This window comes from Rhinolophus ferrumequinum, chromosome 23, assembly GCF_004115265.2.
Source record: "Rhinolophus ferrumequinum isolate MPI-CBG mRhiFer1 chromosome 23, mRhiFer1_v1.p, whole genome shotgun sequence".
Taxonomy (NCBI): Eukaryota; Metazoa; Chordata; class Mammalia; order Chiroptera; family Rhinolophidae; genus Rhinolophus; species Rhinolophus ferrumequinum.
Window position 1 is genome coordinate 13804395 of NC_046306.1, and position 26594 is coordinate 13830988.

At 42.8% G+C, this 26594-nt stretch overlaps 1 pseudogene; it reads right to left on the reverse strand.

The window, feature by feature from the left end:
* Positions 1 to 25535, reverse strand: LOC117016270 (60S ribosomal protein L23a-like; annotated as a pseudogene).
* Positions 25536 to 26594: the final 1059 nt, after the last annotated feature.

Below are 26594 nucleotides of genomic sequence, written 5' to 3' on the forward strand. Positions count from 1 at the left end.
TTACACGTCCAAGACTGACTTGCAGTTAATCTCCTCTCCCCAGACCTGCTTCTCAGCACTGGAACTAGGGAGAGGTGGGTGAAGCCCGCGGGCCAAGCGCAACATTTCATGGGGCACCCAAAACTGCAGCAGTCAAGTCATATTTTAATGCAATCGTTGAAAAAAAGAGAAGCGAATGCAAAAAAAATCCATGATGAACAAAAGAGCGGAATTTTAAATTAAGGCAGGATCAGTAACCGTGCTGAGCTGAGCCATATTGAACCCCGAGGCAAAAGGAAAAATCAGTAATACCGATTTGTTCCGCATGGATTTGTTTTTGGCATTCATTTTTATTTTTAAAAATATTATCGTGCAGATGACACATTCTCTATCTTGATTCCTGAGTTGTGTGGCACACACATGTATTTGTGCTTCACTTGTCTCACCCTAGCCCTGGCCCTTGTCGTCTGTCATCATTGCCCCCCACCTGGGTATATTGTACTCAGTCCACTCAACTGCTCAAGCCAAAAACCTGGGGTTTTCTGTGGCTCCTGTCCTTTCCTCACTGTTCCCTGATGGACCATTACTGACTTTCAGCCCCACCTCCAAGCATCCCTCAAATTTGTCCTCTTTCCACCCTCTCCAGGCAATGTCTGGCTCCTATTCGCATTCTCTCCAAGTCTCCCTACTTGTTTGTTTCCACCTCCAGGCCAGGAACAGGTCACCTTCTTTTCTAGAGGGGTGGGCACTTTCCTGACCTCGTTTCCCGAGTCCTATCTCACGACTGTTTCTAATAAACTCCAGCCTCAGACCCCCAAGCTTTGCCCTTGATGTATAAAGGGAAGGTTCTGGAATTAAGAAATTACCCTTTTGTTTTTCCCTCCCAAGGCCAGGTTTTAAGACTATGGCCTCTAGACAGACTCAAAGCCAAACTATGACCTCTTTATTGCAGGTGGTGTCTGCATTCCTCGTAAAGTAATACATGTCATTGACCCAAAAGGGAGGAGGGTGGTGGGAGAAGGGACCCAGAACATCATGACTCAATGGGGATAAAAAATAGATAGATCCATTTGATAGTTTCAGAAACATCCCCCCCTTATGCAGTCAGATGGGTCCCCAAGTTCCCAATACTTTCGCTCATATCCTTGGCTATCACTATTTCTGGAGAGTTCCGGCAAGTTCTCCCGTTTAGCATTTCCTCCCCACATCAGGGTCATATTTATCTTGGACTCCATGCCACCTCTGCTCACTCATTTAAGTTCTGAGTGGCTAAAGAAGCTCTTTGCATCACTGATGGTGAAATCTGAAGTTTGGCTGGGCATTTCAGGGAGGCAAGGGGAGAGCTGGATTCCAGTCCTGTACCTGTCTGGGTCTGAAGTCCCAGAGGAGACAGTAGTACCCCCACCCCCCACCCCACAGGTTCCTGGCAGGATTAGACAAGATAATGGGTATATATGAAGCCTCACATAGCAGCAGGCACGGACTCAGTGCCCAGTTGGTGTCTCTCCTCCCCTCGTCAACCTCCCTGCCTCCTCAGCCTCCTGCCATCCGGTCCCTGCCCTTTGAGCTGAGCTCTCTGTGCCAGAATTCTGGGCTTCTGTAAACAGAGCTTAGCACTGGATTTGTTAACCTGCGCAGCAACGCTAATTCCTCTTGAGCTCCAGCAGTGTGATTCGGCGTCAGTGGGTGCAGCGACCCCAGTGACCAATGATTAATGCCGCTTTTCCAGTGAAGAGCCAGGTGTGTCGGTACCCCAGTGCTGTGATTGACCTTGGAGCTGAAGAGTTCCTCAACGCCACTGGATTATTTGATCATCGTCATTATTGTACACACACACACACACACACACACACACACACACTCATGTGTTTTGGGTCCTGAGTCCTGGCATCCGGGAATCTCGGGGCAGCAGAGGGGTCGGGTTAAGGGAGGTGGGTGGGGGAGCAGAAGAGAGGCCAGAAGTCCATCCAGGTACCTACAGTCCCTCCCCACGCCCCACCTTTACCCATGTGTCCAGCCCTCATGTCCTGGGGCTTGTGTAGTATCTGTCACACCTGTTGTGAGTATAGCACCCACAAGGGTTGTGGGACATAGTCCTGCAAATCTAAGTGTGGACTGGGCCCTGCTGACCTCTTTACTCGTAGGTCCTGAATTTTGCCTCCCCTCTGTCCTCTGTGCTCCAGTCACAGTGACCTCCTTTTGATGATGAGCACATTAACCTCTTTTCCTCCTCAGAGCCCGTCACCTGCCCTGCTGGTCTCTGTATTGTTGCTTCTTCTCTCCTCTCTTCTCATGGCTGGATTCTTATCCGTCAGGTCTTAGCTCACTTGTCACCTCTTGAGGGATATTTACCCTGACCACCTTGTCTAAAGAAAGTCCCTCTAAAATTATTTTTCACAGCACCTCACTTGCTACCGTCACTGCATTCATTTTAACTATTTTAACCCATTTTTTTTTAATGCGCTTTTCTGCCCTCTCCACCAGATTGTACACTCTATGAGGGCAAGAGCCATTTTTGTTTTGTTCCCTATGCTTTCGCCAGCACCGAGAGTAGTGCTTGCATATAGTAGGTGCTTAATAAATACGTGTGGAAGAGCCGTCTTCATTTCCCCTTTCCATTTCATTATCTTAAATTTTGCAGGCAGCCCAAATGGGCCATCTGGTTGACCCACCTTGAGAATTGTTTCTGGGGCCAAGTCTCCTCACCCTTTAGAAGCAGCTGGGCTGGCTCTTCCAGCATGTAATGCCTGAGTCTCCACGAGAGACACGCATTGCCAAGACTAACCCCAGCAGGCTGCTTTTTTCCCTAGTAAGCTCCTACAACTAACTGGCGAGGACAAGTCAGGGAGTAGGAACTAGTCTTCCCTGAGAACTTATTACAGGATACTAGCTCTGTGAACTTGGTAAATTAATCTCTGTGGGCTACAGTTTTTCCGTCTCTAAAACGAGACTAGGATTTCTCAACCTGGGCACTGCTGACGTTTGGGGCAGATAAGTCTTTGTCGCGTGGGGTGTGTGTCCTTTGCATTGTAGGATGTTTAGCAGCATCTACTCACTAGATGCTGGTAGCAAACCCAGTTAGGGCAATCAAGAATGTCTCCAGATGATGCCACATGTCCCTAGGGGGTGAAATCCCGGCCCTCCCCTCTCCCCCTCCCCCCGTTGAGACCCCCTCCAATAATACCTGCCTTCTGTCAGCGTCCTTGATAGATTAAATGATGTAGGTCACGTTAAGTGCTTATTCATATGCTTGGCGCAGCGTAAGTATTTAATATACTATGTGTTTGAAATCTATTATTATCGTTACTATTAACATCATTACACTGAAGGCCAGGAGGAGTTTCCAGGAGTTTCGGGGGCGAGAGGTGCACACGGGACAGGCAGACCCAGGAAAATCTCCTCTTGTGCCCATGATGTGTCATCTTGTCCCTGCTTCCAAGCACTGATTGTTACACTTGCAGGAAATTGACAAACCAGTTGTCAAACACAGCCAACCTTGAAATTGGCGATGGGGAGAGTATTTACACCATGGGAATCAGCAAGTGTTGCATAGCAGAACTTTATTTTCCGGAGCCACCCGGCTACGGCAGTGCTTCTTTTACTAACACATCAAATGACAAGATCTTGTAGTGGGTCTAATAGCTACCGATACTTTAAAATAGTGATGAACATGACATTTTGAGATGTCAGCAACAGCTGTAATAGGATAGGAAAGTATCTGTGATTTCTGTTGGCGATAAAGTCCCAGGTACTGGTTTGCTGCCCACATTCAGATTGAAAGGAAATGCTAAATTTATTAGAAGTGGGAGAAAATAAAGATGTAATTTTTTTCTCCCAGAATGCCTTCAGATGCTGCCAAATTTTATTCAAGGACTTCAGTTAAGAACTTCTGCTCTAGTGGACACATTCAGTGGTTAAGTGTAAATGAACCTGTGCCTTAAAATCAGACAAACCTGAGCTTGAATCCCAAGCCTGCCTTTTACTGAGCTGGGCAAGTCTTAATTTCCTCAGTCTCTAAATGGGAATCTAAACTTCATGGGAGGTAAAATTAAATAGAAGGATGTAGTTAAAATGCTTTAAGAGGGGCCCAGCAGCCAGTAATGTGTGTGTGTGTGTGTGTGTGTGTGTGTGTGTGTGTGTGTTGTGGGAGGAGAGGGGATACTTTGTAATATGTCTCCCGCATCCCCAGGTCTCTGCAGAGATCTCTGAATTTGAGCGGCAGAGGTAGTAATAGATCTCACCCCAGATGGCGCTCCTGGTTCATCTTTATCTGCAGAGTCTGTGTGTATGAAAAACATGGGATGTGTATGCTGGGCAGAACAAATAGAATTATGACTCACTTTTCACTAATTGTGTAGTGGATTTCACATACTTTCATGCTTGATTTTCCACCGTGTTTCAAACTGTTTCAAAAATGGGTCTTTTCCCCTCCTCGTCCTCTGGGACATTGGGACTCGTGTCCCAGTGGGGAGGGGGCATCGTGTTTTCCCCGCTCTTTCCCTCCTTGCCTTCCCCAGGGCACAGTGCAGGAAGAACCACACTGTCTCCTTTCCTCCGCCTGGGAGCTTCATTATTCCTCGCACAGGACCATTTTTCCAGCTCATTAGAACCTGGAGCTAAGATAAAGGAGGGCAGAGCCATTAGGTAGCAATTTATATGTAAATGTGGAAGTTACCAAAGAAAGAGTCGCTTTAGGAAGCATTCAAGTTGGGACTCTTCTGGAAAGCAAGCCTCAGCGTCCAGAGCCAGCTCCTTAATCCCCACCACCCCTCTGCCAGGCTCAGAGCTGAGGCCAAGGTCACACAGTCAGTGACACGCAGGGCCAGCACTTAAAGCCATAGGTGGACCCCAGAGGCAGCATGTGGCCACTTCATTGGGCACGTCTAAAGGGACTGCCCTCAGACTAGCCTGCAGCCTCACACTCTCCCTTCTTCAGCTTTTTCAGCCTATTCAGGCTCATCTGGCTTGGGAGCGTGGTGCTGAGGGGGGAAAGGTATATTGTTCACTCCATTCATAAGATTTAATTCAACAATTACTGTGCCAGGCTCTGTGCTTTGTATGTGTAGAGGACAGTTACTAGCAGAGGAACCCTGGGGGTTGGGCTTGGTCCTAAGCTCTGAGATCGAGGAGTCAGGAATAAAATGGGGGTCTATAAAACAGCCAGAAAGAAACCTTCTCCCTAAAGCTAAAGAAAAGCGGGCTTTATCCCTTTTCTTCTCCGTGCTCAGTAGCCTCCAACCAGCTCAATCCCCATCTTCTTGACAGTGGCAGTGTCTGACTAGTGAGAGGGCAGGCTGTCACCCTAGGAGAAGCAGCCCCTGCCCTCTTCAGCCACCTGGCAAGTAGTTTTCTGAGGCAGGAAAGAAAGACATCTTCACCTCTGCCAAGTGTTCCAGCTCTTCAGTCTATGCCATATGCTAGCTTAGTGCCCTAGACCTTGATCCTGGCCCACGGCAGTCGTCCCCCTCTGGAGGGGGTGTGTGGGTAGCTGAGCATATCCTTAGGCCAGTATGTCACAAGTAAGAGTTTGATCTTGGTCTTAAAAGCAATGCGGAACCCTCAGTGAGTTTTAAGCAGACAAGTGATGTGTTCAGACTTGTGTTTTAGAAAGATCTCTCTGGCTTCTATGGGGAATGAGTGGGAGGCAGTGGATAGAAACATGAGTTAACAGGCTGCTTCAGTCATTGAGAACAGAGATATGGCACCTGAATCGAGGTAGCGGTAGTGGAGGGGCAGATAAGAGGATGGATTTGATAGCGACCCAGGAGATAGGCTCGATAGCACTCGGTGATTGATGGCTGGATATGGGGGTGAGAGAGAGTAATGATCCCCAAGCATGTGGCTTGAGCAGCCGGGGGGTGGGGGGGCAGTGATGTCTGCAGTTCCCCGAGATTGTGCTGCAGGAGCGGAAGCAGTAGGTTTGGGTGGGAAACACGATGGGGTTAATTTTGGCCTGTGGGACATCCACACAGAGATGTCCAGTTGGGGCGCAAGAAAGAAGCTCGGGAGACATCGGCTTATAGAAAGTGATTAAATTGAGAAAAGGAAAGGTCTGAGGACAAAATCCAGAGGAAGATGGTGGGAGGGCGGAGAAGAGGCAGGTGATCTCACGAAGTTGACTGAGACGTGATGGCCAGAGAGGCAGGAGTGGAGAAGAGCGTGTCTTGGAAGTTGATGGAAGAGAGCATTTCAAGGAGACAGGGTGGAAGCGGGTGAGAGGCCAAAGAAGATAAGGACCTGGCAGGCGTTGGATCTGGTTGAGGGGAGAACGGAAGGGGAGGAAGTGCCAACACTGTGGTCAACCCCTCCCCCTTCACCTGTCTCCCTCCCTCCCCCCTCCCATCTTTGTTTCCTTCCAACAAAAACAAGGAAATAAGGGTCACCTGGAATCCTCCCACCATTTTTAACGTCTTGATGCCCGCTCTTCTGTGCATCTCTTGGTAGCACACCCTGCATACATATAGAAACTTAAACTGCATAATGTTTTCGAGATTTATTTATGTTGTTGTTTGTACTTTTACGTTGCTCAGTCATGTTCTGTTTTATGAATACATAACAGTGTGTTTCTCCATTCTTCTGGGCTGTTTTCAACTTTGAATATTATGAAACACTGCTATGAACATTTGTGTGCAAGTCCTTCTGAAGACACATACTTTCCTTTCCCTCGGGTAAGTACCCAGGCGTGAGACCACTGGTCATAGGGTAGGTGTATGTGTGTTCAGCTTTATAAAGGTCGAGCAGGTGCTTTTTGCAAACCAATTGTACCGTTTTACCCTCCCCTCAAAAATGTGTGTTCTTTTTTTTGAAATTATATTTTGTTTATTCGTGTATTTTTTTAAAATACTTTTTTATTAGGAGCCGTTTCAGGTCACAGCAAAATGAAGCGGTGGTACAGAAATTTCCCATGTGGTCTCTATCCCTATACATGTGTGGCTTCCCCTGTCATCAACATCACTCACTAGAATGGTACTTAAAAACAAAACACGAAACAAGGATGAACCCACACTGACACATAATAATCACCCGAAGTCCACAGTGTACCTTAGGGTTCACTCTTGGTGGTGTACATTCTATGGGTTTGGACAAATGTATAACAACATGTATTCATAATGTCATACAGAGTAGTTTCACAGCCCTAAAAGTCCTCTGTGGTCTACCTATTCATCCCTCTCCCTTGCCACAACCCACAGATCTTTTCACTGTCTCCCCAGTTTTGCCTTTTCCAGAATGTTACAGAGTTCGAATCATACAGTATATACATCCCTTTCAGGTTGGCTTCAGTTACTTATTAATAGCATTTAAGTTTCCTCCATGGCTTTTCATAGATTGGTAGTTTTTTTTTTAACTTTTTTCTTCCTTTATTAGTTTCAGGTGCACCAAACAATGTAATAGTTAGACATTTGTCATTTATATCCCTCACACAGTGACAACCCCCTTCCCCCATCCACTACCCCTCTGACATCGCACACAGCCATTACATTTCCACTGTCTCTATTCTTCATGCTGTACTCCGCTTCTTGTAACTATACATATATGTATGTGTATATATATGTATATATATACACATACATATATACATGTAAAATTGTAGTTGACATTGATTATTGTTCAGCTTCAGGTGTACTGTGCATACACTACATTCTTAACAGTTGGTGGTGTTAGTCTTTAAAGGTAACCATTGTGGTAAATATGGAAAGGTATCTTATTGTGATTTTAATCAGCTTTTCCCTGATGCCTGGGGATGTTGAGTGCCTTTTCATGTGTATACGGGCCACTCATGTAATTTCTCTTGTGACGTGTTTGTTAAAATCTTTTACCATTTTTTAATGGGCTGTGAAAAAATTATGATTGAGTTGTAGGAGTTTAAAAAAATATATACTATGAATACTGGCTATTTGTCAGAAATATGTTTTGTGCATTTCCCCCCAGTCTGAGAATTCGTTTTCCTAAAGATGCCTTTTGATGAGCAGAAGTTTTAAATTTTGACAAGTCTAATTTAGAGATTTTTCTTCTTTTACAATTATTGCTTGTACGATTATTCTTTTATGATCATTTTAATGGTTATTACTTTCTAAGTCCTTCCTAAGAGACCTGCCAAAGAAGCCTAGTCCCTCATTTGAGAAGGAAGTCACCTCCATTTTCTTCTAGAAGTTTTATACTTTCATCTTCTATATTTAGGTCCGTGATCCGTCTTGATTTGACTCTTGTGCATGGTGTGAGGAGGTAAAGGTTGAAAGGTCACTTTTTTCCATATTGGATATTCACTTGTCCCAGAACTATTTGTTGAAAACTTTTTCTTTCTTTACTAGATTGCTTTGTCAAAACTCAAATGACCCTAAAGATGAGGATGTATTTCTGGGCTCCCTGTTCTGTTCCACTGATCTGTCTCTCCCCTATGCCAGCATCGCAATGCCTTGATTACTGTAGCCTCAAAGGAAGTCTTCATGTCAGGTTGTGTTAGTCCTTCAAATCTGTCCTTTTGAAAGATTGCTATGGATATTGCCAGATCCTTTGCATCTCTATATAAATTTTAGAATCAGTTTGTCAAATTCTACAAGCTAGACTGATCGGATTTTGGTTGGGATTGCATTAACTGACATCTTAAAAGCACTGAGTATGCCAAGTGAAACATTTGGTATATTTCTCCATTCATTTAGATCTTCTTTAATTTATCTCAGTAATGTTCTGTGGTTTTTCATGTAGAAGTTTTTAATGTAGAGGTAAAGTCTTTGGTTAAATTTATTCCTAAGTATTTCATGTTTTTTGACTATACAGTAAATGAAATTGTTTTTCTAATTTTACTTTCCAATTTTTCACTGCCAGAATATAAAAATACAATTGATTTTTGTACATTGGCCTTGTATCTATAGGTATGCTAATGTACTTATTTGTTCTATTAGATGTTTTGTAGATTCCTTAAGATTTTCTATGTAAACATAATTAGTCTGTGAATAAAGACAGTTTTGCTTCTTCCTTTCCAATCTGTATGCCCTTTACTTCTTTATTGTCATCTTACTTCACAGGCTAGGAATAGTGATGAGAATAAGTGGTGAAAATGGATATCCTTGCTTTATTCCCGATTGAGAAGAGAAAGCATTCAATATTTAACTGTTTAATGTTAACTGTAGGTTTTTTGAAGATGCCATTAATCAGATTGAAGTTTCCTTTCATTTCTGGTATGCTGGAAGTAGTTTTTTTTTTTTTTTTTTTTAATGAATGGCTGTTGATTATTTTTCAAATTATTTTTCTGTACCTATATGAATAACTCTTTGATTTTTCTATTTAGTCTGTGAATATTGGCTTTGCATAAGTTAAACCAGGCTGATTCCTGGATGCACCTGATTTGATCATGAAGCATTTTGCTTTTTTATATGTTGTTGGATTCGATTTGCAAATATTTTGTGAAGGATATTTGCATTTATGTTCATACAGGATATTGGTCTGGAATTTTTTATTTTTGTAATATTTGTCAAGTTTGTCACTAGGGTTATGTTGTTCTCATAAAATAAGTTGGGAAGTGTTCTCTTTTCCATTTTCTGAGCTTTCGTAGGATAGGAGTTAATTCCTCCTTAATAAAAATTGCTGGTGAAACCATATGAAGTTTCCTTTGTAGGAAGTTTTTTGTGTGTATGGGTCTGTGGAAAGATTTTAAATTATAGATTCAATTTCTTACTAGGTATATGGCTATTTAGATTTATTTTGTATCAGTTTTGGTAACTACAACTATCAATTGTAGTTTTCAAGGAATTTGTCTATTTTTCTAGGTTGTTTAAATAATTTTTGGCATAAAGTTATTTATAATATTCGGTTATTATTCCTTTACTATCTAGGATTTGTAAGGATGCATTTCTGATATTGATAATTTGTGTTCTTTCTCTTGGTCAGTCAAGTGTGGGGCTTATTAATTTTATTAATCTTTTTCAAAGAACCAACTTTTGACTTTGTTGATTTTCTTCTATTGTTTGTTTTCATTTAGATGATTCCTACTCTTTAAAAAAAAAATCCCGTTTCTACTAACTTTGGGTTTGCTTTGCTCTTCTTGGTCTAGCTTCTTGAGGTAGAAATTTAGGTCATTTATTTCATATCCATTTTATTTTCTAACACAAATAGTTAAATTACTTACTTAGTTCCCTCTAAGTACTGCTTTAGCTGCATCCCACAAATTTTGATATACTATATTTTCGTTATTCATATAAAAATGGTTTAAAATTTCCCTTGTGATTTCTTTATTGACTTAATGATTGTTTATAAATTTTTTGCTTAATATCCAAATATTTATTTTTTCTACATATTAATTACTAATGAGTTTAAATTCAATTCTGTTATGGTCAGAAAATGTCCTCTATATTCATTCAATTTAATTTTATTGAGATTTATAGTCCAAGATATGGTCTGTCTTAGTGAATGTACCATGAGCATTTGAAAAAAGTGTGTATTCTGCTATTGTTAGGTATATTAATGTTCTCTAAATATAAATATAAATATAAAACATGGTGGTTTATGACATTGTCCAAATCTATATTTCTTTAGATAAATTTTTTATTTTTAAATTACAGTTGACATACAATATTGTATTAGTGTCCTGTGTACAACATAGTAATTACACATTTATATAACTTACGTAAGTCTAGTACCCATCTGACACCAGACATAGTTATTACAATATTATTGAATATGTTCCATATGCTGTACTTTACATCCCCATGACTATTTTATAACTACCAATTTGTGGTTCTTAATCCTGTTCCCTTTTTCTCTCTTTCCCCAAACCCCCTTCCATCTGGCAACCATCAAAATGTTCTCCGAGTTTGTTTCTGTTTTGTGTGTTTATTTTGTTCTTTAGATTGCACATATCAAATCTTCTACATTTTTAATAATTAAAAAAATCTAGTTCTAGCACTCACTGAGAGAGGAGTGTTATGTTTTGTCAGTTTTTCTCCACACATTTTGAAGCTCTATCATTAGGTGTAATTATAATTTTTATGTCTTCCTGATGAAAATGGACCATTTTACTATAATGAAATATTCCTTTTTATCTCTTTTAATACTCTCTGTCTTGAAATCTCCTTTATGTAAAATAACATAGCCCTATTCCAGCCTTCTAATACCCTGATTTTATGTTGTATGATATCTTTTCTCATGCATTTCCTTTCACCTGTTGTATTGTTACATTTAAAGTGTCTTATAGTCAGAAGATAGCCTGTTCTTTTTTTGATTTGTGTCGGTATTTTTTAAAAAATCCATTCTGACATTCTCTCCCTTTTAGTTGGAGTGTTTATTTCATTTACAGATACTATAACTATAGATATGATTTGATACAGGTCTACTGTTTTATTATTTGTTATATATGTTTTTGTTTCTATGTTCTTCCTTTCTGTCTTCTTTAGGGTTTAATAAATAATTTTTAGAACTCCATTTTAATTTGTTAATTGGCTTTTCTGTATTAGCTATATTTCTTTCCATTTTTCAAAGTGGTGCTTAGTGATTACACTATTCAATCTTAACTTTTCCCACATTCTGCTTAGATTTAATATTTTACCACTTCACACAAAATTTAAGAGCCTTGCACCCATATAGGTCCATTTATCCCACCCCAACCATTTTGCTATACTTATCAAGTATATCACATGTATATATGTTATAAACCCTACAATACAATGTCATAATTTTTGCTTTAAATAGTCATGTGCATTCTTTTTAGACATTAAGAAAATTTTTATATTTTATACTTATATAAATATTTAATATTTCCAGGGATTTTCATTGCTCCTTGAAGATAAGAGTTTCCGTCTATGTCGTTTTCTTTCACTTGATGAACTTCATTTAGTATTTTTGTAGTACAGGTCTGCTGGCAGTGAATTCTCTTAGTTCTTGTTCATTTGAAAATATTCTCAATTCACCTTCATTATGGTGGACAGACCTTGAGGCGACTCGCAATGATCTCGACCTTCTGGTGTTCAAGCCTTTATGTAACCACCTCTCCTTGAATGTGGGTGGGACCTGTGACTTCCTTCTAACCAATAGAATATGGCAAAAGTGATGGGATGCCACTCCCATGATTATATTATGTGATAAAAGACTGCATCTTGCTAGCTCATTCTAGAGTTTCTCTTTCACTTGCTGGCTCTGAGCAGGCAAACTTCCCTGAAGTAATCGGACCCCACAAGGCAAAAAATTGCAGGCGGCATCTTGTTGCGGACAGCTTTAGTCTGATAGATGCAAAGAGATGAATTCTTCCACCAACCTGGTCAGCTTCTAAGAAGATTCATTGTTGTTAGTTTCCATGTGAGAACTGATCCCTGGCTGACCTTGCACAAGACCCCAGCTAAGCCATCCTCTGATTTCTGATCCACAGAAACTGGGTGATGAGAGACGTGTATTGTTGTAAAGTCACTCAGTTTGTCGTAATTTCTTATATAGCAATATGTTCATTTTGAAGTAGATTTTAGTGTCTTTAGAATTCTACGTTGATGGTTTTTCTTTCATCACATTAAAGATGTCATTCTATTGTCATTGGCCCTCCATTATTTCTGATGTGAAGTCAGAAGTCATTCAAATCATTGTTCCCTAGTATGCAATGTGTAATTTTCCCCTGGCTGCTTTCACAATATTTTCTTTATCTTTGGTTTTCAGCAGTTTGGTAGAATGTACCTGTAGTTGGTTTTCTTTGTATTTTTTCCTGCTTGGGGTTTGTTGAGCTTCTTGAAACTATAAATTTGTAACTTTCACCCAAATGGGAACATTTGGCCACTATTTCGTAAAAAAAAAAAAAAAAATTTTTTTTTGTGGTCTCATTCTCTCCTTGCCTTCTGGGACTCCACTTATACACAAGCTAAACCATTTCATATTGCTCTACAGGTCTCTGAGAGTTGGTTAAAATTTTTGGGTCTTTTTTGTTCTTTTTTTCAGATTGGACTGGATAACTTCAGTTTATTGACTCTTCTGTCAACAATCTCTTGCTAAACCCACCCAGTGAATTTTAAAAGAAAATTCCAGATATTATATTTTTCAGTTCTAGAAAGTTCATTTGGTTCTTTACTGTAGTTTTTATTTATCTCTTGAAATTTCCTATTCCTTTTTTGAAGCATATATTTTTTTAAATCCTTGAACCCAGTTATAAAAGCTGCTTTCAAATTATTTTATGCAGGTTGGAATTTCTGAGATGCAGATCCTGAGACAGAATTAGCAGTACAAAAGATGTATTGTGGAGTCACACCTGTGAAAGGAAATGGGAGGAAGCACGACTGGGCAGGGAGACCATCACATCATGGTGTATACCTAATACTGTCTCTGCCAGCTTGAGAAGGGCGCTCTGAAGCAACAATTGACTACTAAAGGAGTCCCGCGTTGAGCAGGAATAGCTAAGCCCTTGTACCACTGCCTTGCCCACTTATTGCCTGGAAGCCACCCAGAGAAGGTGGGGCTAATATCTGTTCCATTCATTTAGCCTCGGCTGATTGTGGTGACTTTGCAATGTGTGAACTTGGCTAGACTGAACCACATTCCATAAATTTCCTTACCTATATATTTCTTATTAAGATCAGCCACAAAAGAGCTTCTTATGGGAGATTTGGAGGGCACAAGTGAAGCAGCAGCCATTTTATAGCTTAGACACTTTGTCATCTATCTGCTGGCTCACTTTTGAGTTCTTGAATATCCTTGAGTGTCTTTCCTCCATCCTATCATGTGAATCATTTCTTAGCCCGGCAGTCCTTTTGTCTCTGTGGACTTGAATAGGCTATTCAGCTCTTCCCTTAGTTCAGGGAAGATTTCTTCTGGTGTGAGTTTAATTATTGCCTCTCTTCCTGCTCTTATTGTCTCCGTCTGAAACTTCTATTTTTTGCACATTAGGATTCCTGGATCTTTCTTCTCAATCTTTTATCTTTTCCCTCATGACTTTTATCTCATCGTCTTTTTTCTCTAAGCTTTAAGATATTTCTTATACTTGATCTTCCAGGTTTCTGATTCAGGGCTCAACAATGTCATCCTTTCCTTTAATTCATCGACTGGGTTTTTTTTTTTTAAAGCTCGAAGTTCTTGTTTTTAAGCTTCAGAAATTCTTTTTGCAATAGGTTTGGTTTGTTTTATAGCCTGCTCTCATTTTTTAAATTAGGGTGTTAATTGGTCTCTTCCAGCTACAGTTCTATTCAGTGACTATGTGGTCTGACTGTTCGACCTCATCCTCCTCTGACGTCCCTCTGTTGGGCTGTTACCTTTTGCTGCCTACTTCTTGGGGTTTAGATGTAGCTGAGATATGTCAAGGTGGGCAGGAGAACAGGCTCTCCGGCCCTGAGCACCTGTGGTTCATGGTAGGCTGTCAGCCGCCTGCCAAGATGTCCAAAGCACGTTTCTCTGCTTCCTGGTCTCTCTGAACTCTCACAGACTTGAGGTGGGTAACTCAGCCCATGTCAGCAACTTCCAGGCCTTTTAAAGGTCCAGAAGGTTCAGCAGCTCGGGCAGGATCTGTGGATCCCGAAAGCCCAGCTTTTCCCTGAATGGCTGCTTTTGGCTCTTACCTGGGATCTGCTCAGGAGTTAACACCAGGAGGGAGGGAGCACCGCAGTAGTGATTTCTTCAGGAACCAGCTCCTGCCCAGAAAAGGCAATAGCCTGAAATGGGGATGGGAAGAAAAGGGAGTCTGATCAGGTTCCATTATGTTCAGAATCCCCATGTCAAGGATAATTTCCAAAATGTTGAAAACTTAACTTTCCATAAAGTGAGCATGTGTCAAAGATTTAATTAACTCCTTCATGAGGGAGCCAGCAAGATGGTAAGGAGAGTTCAGAAAAGCTTGAGAGCGACAGAACTATTTATAGACACTTGAAGAATGTTAGAATAAGATTGCTAAAGAACATATAAAAGAAATCCATAAGCTTTATGTTAGGATCTTTTCATTTACATCTCTCCAGGATAAAACTTCACTGATCACTGCCGATTTTCTAGGGTTAACATCTACACTTTCAGAGTTGTAAAGTAGCCTAATCGATAGTAAATACAGTGCACACCCCGAGAGTTATAGAAATACAATGGGAGCCCCCAAAGTAAGCCACAGATATTATACAATTACTCATTTTATTTCCTTTAACTCAATGTATTCAAAATAGTATTATTTCAACATGTGTCATGGGTTCAATTGTGTCCCCCCAAAAAGACACGTTGACGTCCCAACCCCTAGGACCTCAGTATGTGACCTTATCTGGAAATAGGGTCTTTGCAGAAGTAATTAGTTAAGATGAGGTCATAATGAAGTAGAGTGGGCCCTTACTGAAATAGAGTTGGTGTCCTTATAAGAGAGGAGGATGCCACGTGAAAGCAGAGGCAGAGATTGGAACCAAGGAATGCTAAGGATTGACAACCACCACCGCAAGCTGGGACTAGGCAAGGAACTACTCTCCCCTTCAGGTTTCAGAGGGAGCACGGTTCTGCTGACACCTTGATTTTGTACTTCTAGCCTCCAGGACTGTGAGACAATGACTTCCTATTGTTTTAAGCCACCCAGTTTGTGGTACTTTGTTATGGCAGCCCCAGGAAACAAATACAATGTGTAATGTAAACATTGTTAATGAGATATTTGACATCCTTTTTTTTCCTTGCTAAGTCCTTGAAATCCAGTGTGTATTTTATACTTACAGCACATCTGAGTTCAGACAAGCCACGTTTCTAATGCCCAGTAGCCACGTGTGACTAATGACTAGTGTATTGGGCAGGATAGTTCCTAGAGAATCAGATAACAGGAGTGGGGCAACCAGTTGGCAACACCCAACACTGAAGGGACACCGAAATTTCTTTGTCCCATTTCCAGTTGTTGGCCAATTTTCCTTAATGTTGTCCTCTGCCCATGACAGCTGTGGAGCTGACGGTATAAACTGGTGGAGAAGAACAGGCTAAGAAAGAGGTGACTGAGTGAGAAAGGGCCCTGAAAGAGCAGGGATGTCTGAAGTATTACCCTCAGGGGCCAGGGTTCCTACTTTTGTACAAATTTGAAAAATGGGCCACTCCGGGGGGATGAATTAGAAAAGGCATGCATATCTGGGCATCTCATGTCAGGGTGTAGGACTTGGAAAACAAAGACGGGTTGGATTTCTGTTCCTGCTGACATCTTGGTTAGGTGCCCTTGTGCAGTGTGCAACCTGCACAACTGCAGTGGCAGGCCCCGCCAGGGATGAGTACCAGCCTCACATGGCAAAGTGATGGGCCTGTCTTCACTCTGGCAGGAAGGAGGGTGGGGGAATGATGGCATGTGGCTGGGAGCAGCACAGAGTGAGGGAAGGGGTAGAGGGGGCTCTGTTTGATGGCGTTATTTTCACCGTGAAGAAGGAGAGAAGGGATTAGAATGAAGGTCAGAGATTTGGAGGGAGAAGCAGGTCTGAATCAGTGTCCATGGAGAAGGCAAGAGGACAGACGGGACAAATCAGAGGGTTGTTGAGCACCGTCAGGCCCGACAGACTGTTGTCTGGAGCAGAAGTCAGGAGCGGCCAAAAGTTAGAAAGTGAACAGGGAGCTCTCTGGGAAATAGACCATCCTGGGGTGCAGGTAATCAGGAGGTACAGGAGTAAAGGAGGAAGGTCGTCAGCAGACAACAGGACAAAACCCAGCAGCTTGCTTTCATCAGATAATGTATGTCAACCCCTCTTCCAAGCACTTTGCAAATATTAAGTCATTTGATTCTCAAGTGTTACTTCTGCTTAACAGATGAGATGAGCACAGCACAGCAAGGTTAAGTGACTTGCTCGAAGTCACACAGCTAGTAAGTGGTAGAGCCAAGATTTGAATCTGGACCATCTGGCTCTAGCAGCTTTGTGGGAAAGACACTTTAGGGGTTGACTCTACCCCTCTAACTGCGGGAGGCCTTCCCTTCTACCAGAGATGTCTGAGGTCACGGTGTCAGCCTCAAGCAAGGATGGGGTGGTGGTGGGGGTGCGGTATAAGGTGATATTTTTTTTAAAGCCCAAAAGATAATTGTTTGTTTTGTTGAGTCCAAACATTTTACAATGTCTACATGCCCTGTGCCCACAAGGAGGATCTGGGCACCAGGGGTAGGTCTGTTTTCTGCTCCAGGCTTAGAGACAGACTGGGTGGCCTGGGGAGCAGGAGGGTGAGGTCAGGAAGTGGCACCCATCTTCTTTCATTAGCTGGGGAGGGGAGGGGTGGGCAGAGTTTAGACCACGGAGTCCTATTTCTATACGTAGAGCGAGCTCTTCATCGAGAGAAACCATTTTTCCATTTTCCTTTTTTTTTAAATTTAGGAAAACATGCCAAAATCAGCTTTATAAGAATCTCCGTACTCGTTTTATAAAACACCACATTTCCATTGAACCTACTAGCTGAATCACTTCTGTCAGCCGTCAGCCTTGTAAAAGGAATGAATGCATTTTCTATGCCCACAATCACCCCTCTATGGGAATTAGGTCGATTTCAATGACTATCTAATAAAGGAATAACTCAGGATTGAAGAAAGAAAAAACAAAAACCAGAGTCCCTAGGAACCCTAGAGGCAAAAGGCAAAGGAAATTTGATCTGATTTCCTTTCCTAAAAAACGGAGATCTTTTTTAGAGGAAAGCTTTATTATTTTCTTTTCGAAGACAAACGACATTTTAAAAATAGTAGGTTGGTTTATCAACAAATCTCTATTTAAAGAATTGAATGCGGAACTGATTATACAGCTGGCAAAACCTTACTATTCCGACACATTCTGAGATGGTCTAATTTAGTGAGAGGTCTGAATCAGTTTGAAGCGTGTGGTTTTGTAACTGTGATGTGCTTAATTACCTTCAACCCAGACTAGGCCGAGAAACTCATTCTTTCAGATTGTGGCCTCCAGAGCCTGGGGAACTTGCAGCAACAAGCTGATAAAGACGGTTTGTAATTAGCATAGCAGTCGTGCCATATTGCTCACCCTCTTCCAGATGTCGGCACTGTTCGTGGGGTAGGACATGGTATATGTATGCACTGTCCCATGTGTGGTCGGGTCCCTGTTGGTGTCTGCACATTGGAAGAGAGAGTCTGAACTCCCTCTCCCCCAAGTCCACGGTCACCCCTGCCCATGTATTATAACATACAGATGTGGAAACGGGCTTAGAGAGCTGGGGGTGCCTTGCTCAGGGTTTCCAAGCTGGACTGTAGCCAGAACACATCTTATGACTGAGTCCCGGTCTTCTTTGTAGCGGATGTCAAAGCACTTGGCACAGGGTCCATACGTGATTCATAACAGAAGAGACTGTTAGAAAACTGTTCTCTGCTATAGTTTAGACATTTCCCCTACAATCTTGCCAACTGCTGATTTGACCTGTCTATGTGATAATCACAACATGTACACAGCAGTTATTAGATACCAGGTACCATCCTAATTACTGCATATATCCTCACTTAATTAGTCCTAGCAATAGCCTCATGATGTATCGTCATTCCCAATTTATCTTTGGGGAAACGGAGGCCCAGAGTGGTGAAGTAAAATGCCTAAAACAGATTTCCACAGTTTCTTCTCTGGTCCCAGTACCCTTAGTATTTCAATAATTTTTTTTCATGCTGCCTGACAGCCAAAAGAAATACCTAGTTGTTTATTAGGTAGTTAGGTCCAAACCACTCGTAAGTATTTGTGTCCTAACTTAGTAGTCATTTGAAAAAATAACTCCCATAAATAGAAAGAAAAAAATTTCTTCCGTCTTAAATAACCAGAATTACATAGTAACAGGCCGTGTGTGTGTGTTGAGCACTGTACAACTTCTCACAACTTAGAATCTGTTCTGATGGGACATTGCCATCCTCATTTCTTGTTCTTTATTGATTTCTATATGCTGTTTGCTTTTTGTCACTGTCACACCTAAAAACCCAGCTTTGCAAAGGTACGATGTCATCAGAAAGAACGGAGCCCAGATTAATGTTGAAACCGACTATCATGAGCTGCCGTTTGTGGGTGTCCAACAGATTTCGCCATGTTTGTTGCAAACATCTATGATAACCGGTGGTACCCCCATGTATTTGCTGCAGCGCCCAGGGGTGTCTTAGCACACAGTTTGGGAACTCTGAGCCGAAGGGGAGGGATGATTGAGAACATGGACTGGAACCTGAGCAGTCTAGCTCCGGAGCCCATAACATGGTCCGAGGCTATTTTGCTCGGTGCATCCCATCCAGTGACCCTTACTCTTTTAGGAAAGAGGCTCATTCATTCAGCGGGTGTTTAATGAGCTGCTACTCTTGTGCTGCGCTGGGGTGGGGAAGGGACAAAGAGGAATTTGCTCTGGGGCCTGTTTTTTCATCATCTTGTCACATAGGAAAAACATTGCAATTCAGCTATCGTAGAAGGATGTACAAAACACCACCTCCTCCAGAGAAGTGATCTTGGAGGTAACGTGGGGGTGGGACTGGTGTAACTTCCGTGAAAGCTTATTTAGGCTACATTGATAGAAATTTAGTTTTGGAAATGAAGCTCGTGCCGACCCTTCCCGTTCTGCTCAAGTCAGATCACTTCAGAATTCTGTTCATCCCGGAGAAGAGGCAAATCAGGGTTTTCAAGCATTGTCATCTCTGAAGGCTGCTGTGGACAGAGCAGGGGTAAGCCTGTGATGGACAAAGTGCTGAGCCCTGTAACTGAAGATGTGTAGGAAAGGGTGTGTGGGCTGGGCCAGCCGGCCCTTGGGGTCCCATCCGACTCTGAAACGGGATGATTTTGTGAAGCGCTCCTATTGTCCAACCCTGTCCCTCCTTGTCACTGGCCCCGAGAACCCAGCTTACCTGTCACTGCCCTTGGGACAGCACTGCTGTTGTCTCAGACGTGGAAACTGCTCTCTGAAAACTGACATTGGAAACATTTCTTTTGATGTATTTTAAATGCATTTGTTTTGGGATCTCAGCAGCGCCTCCTGTTTGAGGTCAGGGGTGGGGGTTGGGGCGGCAGGATGGGCTGCTGCCTGACATCTTTTAGAGGCTGGTGCTGCTGGCCCCTTGCTGGAGGTGGAGGATGGGCACCTGACTCTTCTCTTTGCTGCCAAAGTGACCTTTGCAAAACACACATCTCACTCTGGCCGTCTCCCGCTCAGATTCCTCCAGCCTTCCCACTGCTTTCTGGGTAAAGTCCCACCTCCCACGTTCAGCCCTGAGGTCTTCTGTGGCAAGGCCTCTACCTGACTCGCCAGCCTCATCTGTCCCAGAAGCCCTGGGATCTAACTGTCTTGGGTGGCTCGTAATTCTCTGAAAGCAGTGTCCCCCATGCTCACAGGCCTTTGCTTCTGCCATTCCCTCTGCCTGGTTTCCCTTTCCTGTCTCATCTACTGGTAAATCCTACTCACTCTTGTCTGGCTCAGTCCCCTCCTTTGCTGGGGAGTGCTGAAAACAACCACCGTTCCTTTAACTCACAGCTTTGTAGTGTGGGAATTTGGGCTGGGCTCAGCGGGGTGGGTCTGGACTAGGCGGGGCTCACTCAGGGGTCTGCAGGGTGTTGGTGGGTTGACTGGGGTTGGCTGGCTTATGACGGCCTCATCTGTGATGTCTGAGATGATGGGTGGGGGTGGGGGGGTCTCTCTCCACATGGGTCTGTGTGGTCTCTGATCCGCCGGCATGCCAGCCCAGATTTCACATGGTGGATTCTAAGCGCTGCCAAAGAGGACAAGCCTGTGCCACTGCCCAAGAGCTTTTCAAACCTTTCCTTGCATCATGGTTGCTAGCATCCTATTGGCCCAAACAAGTCACATGACTGAGCCCAGCATCAGAGTGGGAGAGCCTTCAAAGTAACTAGCAAGAAGATGCAGGTATGGGGGTGGGGGATTCGGTGCCATTTTTGCAATCTTTCACAGCTGGGCAGCCTTCATGCCAAGAGGCTCTTTTTAGAGCTCACTAGGCTGTTTGAGCTCACTAGGCTATGAGCTTCTGGAGGCCTTGGTTTGAGATGCCTGGGTTTCCCCACAGCCCGGCGCAGAGCAGGTACTCAGTAATTATTGACCTGCTTCAGTACCCAGGGGGCCAACTTGAACCTCTGGCTCAAAGGAATGGCCAGAGAACCCAAGGTGAGGCTAGTGTCAGGTCAGGGGAAATGTGGGACAGACAGTCCTTTATAGATTTTTGCTCAGCAGCTCAGGGTTGCAATTTGTCCCAGAGAACGACGTGATGTGATTCAGCCACAGTCTGGTCTCCACCTTTAAATGTTGGGAACTGCATAAATCAGCACATTTCCCCCAAAGCAGCGTCTATATACAGCACTACCAGGCTGCTCGCTGTAATTAGGCCTCCAGCAAGGATGGTTTTTGTTCCCTGAGTTTCATCATCAGCCTCACAAGGGAAAGGAAAGGGTATGATCGTTACGATGTTTGTGCATAACCCCAATATTTGAGAGGAACAGTGTTACGATGTTTGTGCATAACCCCGATATTCAGGAGGTCTGGGGGGAGCGCGCACATGGAGGCTGTGGTCTGGGGCCCGTCCTCTTCTCGTCCCATCTCCAGCGTTGTCCTGCACCATGAGGGTCTCCCTACAGGCATATGGTCGCTTTGCTCTGCATTTCCCAGCCCTCCCCACCTCTTTCACCCCCCTGCAGATAACTCCTCATCGGCCCTGTGAGGCTAGGGGTGCACACACTGGGGACAGCCCACTGTTGGGAGGAAGGGCCCAAAGAAGGATTGATGCAGGTCCTGGAAGAGGCATTTAGGCAGAGAATTCTGGGGTCCTGGCGAACTGCTGCGTGGTCTAGGAGGAGGACAAGCTAAGGTAGGCACGTGCTCTTGGTCCCTCAGACTCTTTGCCCTGTGGGAAGGGGCACTGGCCATTGGAAAGCCAGAGCAGGGCCCTCTATAGTTGGGGCACAAGGCAGGGAGACCATGGTCACTAGAGCCTAAGGGTGATTTTCTTAGTGTGTGTGGGGGCCTCGAAATCTGACCCTGTCCCACTGCTAGCAGGTCTGGGCTTCCCAGAGTTTCCAGGAGTCACCTGTGTGGAGCCAGGTCTGTCTGCAGTTCCGGATGCAGCAGCCGTCACCCCTCGTGTTTGCACAGCCTTCTATTGAAACAAAAGACTTTCACTTCTATTTCTGTTTGGCTTTTACTGCAGACCCGTAGGGTCTCTCTAGGAAAGGACATCTTATCCCCCACTGAACAGACGGGGAAGCTGAGGCTCAGGGAGGGACAGGACTCGCCGCAGGTCATTCGCCTGTGTTGGTTGGAGCGGGGCTTGAGTCCCAGTGACGGACTCCAGGAGCAGTGCTGTTACTGCTGCTGCACCTATCACTGAATTTTAGAATAGATCCTCAACGTATCAGTCTATCACTCTGACCGAGAATTATTTGAGCACTCCCTTAAAGGGTGGTAGTTCGGGTTGTGTCCCGTTTTTTGCTGTTAAAAACAAATGTGCCGGTGAGCTTCCTTGTACTAGTGACGCAATGCTCGAGGTCTGGGGTAGAATCCTACCCCTGTCGTGGACAAAGTTACTAAAGCGCTCTGAACCTCAGTTTCCCCTTTCATATAACAGGGATGATATATGAATGGATATGAGTGAATGGATGACAATGACGATGGCGGTGGCAACGATGGTGACATCTGGTCTACTGGACAAGTATGTGCCTTGTTGCATGTTCTGGTTTATACACCATGCTTGGTAAACTTTGTTGGTCTGACGCAGCATCTCTGCACCTAATGTACCCTGGGACCTCCCCCACCAAGATTTAACCAGTGTAGGCTCACAATTAAGGCTCTGGTGAGCTCACCTAAGTCCTATTATCTTCTCTATCTGCACTTGCTCTCTGTATGACTGTGGCTTTAAATGCTACTTATATGCTGATGACTCCCAGGTTTCTATCTCTTAGTTATAACCTTTCCACTGAGTTCCAGACTCATCATCCATCCTGTTGACTCAATCTTCAAAAAATATCCCAAATCTATCTCCATTTCTACTATTATAGTTCAAGCTGTCATCACCTCTCTTGCTGTCTTCCAACTTCTTATTGAACATTTAGCTTATTTGTATTAAATCGTTGTGGTTTTATGATAAATACTCTTTAAACTATACATTTTCCTCCAGGTATTGCTTTAGCCTATCCTTCCAAGTTTTGACATGTAGTACTTAGTTGCTTAGTTCTTGTAATTTCTTTAGTAGTCCATAGATTATTTAGTAGTATGTTATTTAGTTTCCAGATGTAAGAGAATTTGTCAGTTACCGTTTGTTGATGTTATTGCGTACGGTCAGAGAAGAGAGACTAATTGATGTTGATCTTTTAAAATTTATTTTGGTTTATTTTAATTGTCAATTTTTATAAATGTCCCATGTGTGCTGGTAAAGAATGTTGGCTGATTGTAGTATCGAGAGTTCTGTATGTATATTAGCTCTCTGATTGAGATATTTGTTTGTCTGCTTGATCAGTTTCTAGGACAGAGGAATTAAATTCTTCAAATATAATTGTTGATTTATTCATTTCTCTATGCAATTTTGTAATTTGGCATTTTATATATTCTGAAGCTATATTTTTCTTAGTGAAAATATATGCTTGTGGGTGGCTATTCGAAAATCTATTGTTCTTCCTTATGATACTATTATTTGCATTGGATTATGTTTCGTCAGATACTAGGATAATTACTGCAGCTTTCTGTTCGTTCATATTTGTCTGATATATACTTTTTTAAAATCCTTTTTTCTTTAATCTCTCTGCATCCACGTGTTTTAAATGTTTGCTTGTAAATAGCATACTGCTAGGTCTTGTTATACTCATCCAACCTTAGATTCTCTATCATTTTGATTGATGACTTCAACCCATTTATCTTTATTATAAATCCTGTTCTATTGGGCCTCAGTTTTGCTATCTTATTTCACATTCTCCATTTATTGTACTTTCCTTTTGTTTCTCTTTTTCTTTTTTATTGCTTTCAGATTTTCTACTATCCATCAACTGGTGAATAAATAAACTATGGCACATCCACACAAGGGAATACTACTCAACAATAAAAAGGAACAAACTACTGATAAACACAACAGGAATAACTCTTAAAAACATTATTTTAAGTGAAAGAAGCCAAACTGAAAAGGCTATATACCATATGTTTTCTTTTGTATGACATTTTGGAAAAGACAAAATTATAAGGACAGAATACATATGAGTGGTTGTTGTGGCAGGGATGGTAGAGTATGACTAGAAAGTGGCAAGAGGAAAAGTTTTTGGACAGTGGAAATATTCTATATCTTGACTGTGGAGGTGGTTTCATGATTGTATACATTTGTCAAAATTCATAGAACTGTACTTAAAATAAGTGGATTTTACTATAGGTAAACTGTGTCTCATTTGAGGGGAAAAAAAAAGGGAAAAAAAGTCTAGCAAAGCCCTTACATTGGTTTTTCAAGATCTGTCCCCTCCACCAACATCTGTCTGGACTTCACCAAGATATGCACAGAGCTCACCCATTACCTTTTTCAAATTCCTGATGAAAGTTCTCCTTATCAGAGAGGGCTTCCTGAAGCTCTCCCCTTCCCTAACACTTCATCACCACTGGATGTCTCGAGCCCCATGAGGGCAGGGCTTTGTCTGTGTTGTTCACCACCATGTTCTCTGAACAGTGCTTGACACGTAGGTGGAGCTCAAGGAAGAGGTAATGAATCCAGAGACAACTAAGTCGTAGAGCAGTGCTGTCAACAGAAACAGAATGTGGGCCACATACGTTTGTAGTTAAAGCCACATTCAAAAAGTAAAAACGGGGCCGGCCCTGTGGCTCAGGCGGTTAGAGCTCCGTGCTCTTAACTCCGAAGGCTGCAGGTTCGATTCCCACATGGGCCAGTGGGCTCTCAACCACAAGGTTGCCAGTTCAATTCCTCAAGTCCCACAAGGTTGCCAGTTTAATTCCTTGAGTCCCACAAGGGTTGGTGGGCTGCGCCCCCTCAACTAGCAACGGCAACTGGACCTGGAGCTGAGCTGTGCCCTCCACAACTAAGACTGAAAGGACAACAACTTGACTTGGAGCAAAGTCCTGGAAGGACACACTGTTCCCCAATAAAGTCCTGTTCCCCTTCCCAAATAATAATAAAAAAAAAAAATCTTGAAAAAAAAAAAAGGAAAAAGGAACAGGTAAATTTTTTTTTTTTTACAATGGAAAACTTTTATGTTTAGGATTAGCCAGCTGGACTCTGTGTAGATGGTCCCAGTTTTGCTGGCAACATCCGAAGCACCATAGTCAGGAGCCAGTGGAACCTGTGCCCTCTTCTCTCCTTCAGGCCTGATCGGGGTGCTGACCTTGGCCCCATCAATGTCATGGAGCTTCTTCCCAGCCTGTGTGATCTGGTGCTTGGTGGCCTTGACATCCACAATGAACACACGTGTATTGTTGTCATCTATCTTCCTCATGGCTGACTAAAGCAGTTAGGGGACCTTGATGGTGGCACAGTGGTCAAGCTTCTTCCTCCTGGGGGCGCTCTTCCCAGGATATTTGGGCTGCCTTTGGAGCCGCAGTGTCCTGGACCTTCAGAAGGTGGGTGCCGTGCTGATCTTTTTTTTGTGGACGCCTTTCGGCGTGGCTTTCTTTGCCTCCAAAGCCTTTGCTTTGGCTTCGGCTTTGGGAGGGGCAGGGGCGTCCTTTTTCGCTTTCGGTGCCATCTTCGTGAAAAGGGTTCAGTTTTTTAAATAATGTATTTCATTTAACCCAATCTATTCAAAAGATTATTTCAACATGCCAACGATGGAAACAGTATTCATGAGCTATTTCACGTTACTGCTTCATAGCAAGTCTTTGAAATTAGAAATGCGTTCTACGTTTACAGCACATCTCAGATGTGGACGGGCCAATTTTCAGGTGTTCAGCAGCCACCTGATAGTGGTGGCTACCTTATTGGACAACACAATTCTAGAAAAGGAAGAAGACTTGTCCTAGGATCCAGAACAGGCTTTTTCTCCCATGGGGCCATTTTTTATTGTGGGAAGTAATTTTGAATCCATAATGAATCTCGGATTTAAAAGTAACCGGCTAATGATGGAATTAGAACATCAGCATTTTGCAATCCTCGTGAAATAACGGATCCAGGAAATGATTCTGGATGGTTGCTGACATCACGCGAAGAAGCCAGTTGACATCACCTGATAGAACACAGCAGCCCTTCTGAAGTCCCCATGTCAAAGAGCAAAACAGAATCTAAATAAACCTCTTAGATTCAACTCCAACTGACAGAATCCACGACTCAGAAAATCTGAAGAACATGTTAAATGGATGAAACCAGCAAAATCCAGACTGGGAAGTGTCAGGGTACATGACTAGGTCCTTCAACAAATGAGTTGCAAACAAAACAACAAACAAATGGAGGGGAAACTTATGGATTAAAAATAATTCAAAGGGCACTGTCCCAGCTGCAACAGGTAGACTTGATCAGGATTCTGATGAATAAACTAGAAAACGTTTATGAGTTCATGAGACAATGGAATGTTTGATGATGTTAAGGAATTGTCTTAATTTTTGGTGACATAATGGCATTGCGGTTACATTGTACAAATATTTATTTTAGAGAGGCATACAGAAACATTTAGGGGTGAAATGATCCGATGCCCGGGATGTGCTTTGAAATGATCTGGAAGGAGTAAGTGAAAGAGGGGGAAGGGGGGAAGAAGATTAGCTATGAACTAATAGCTGGGGAAGCAGAGTGACGGGTATTTGGGAGTTCAGGA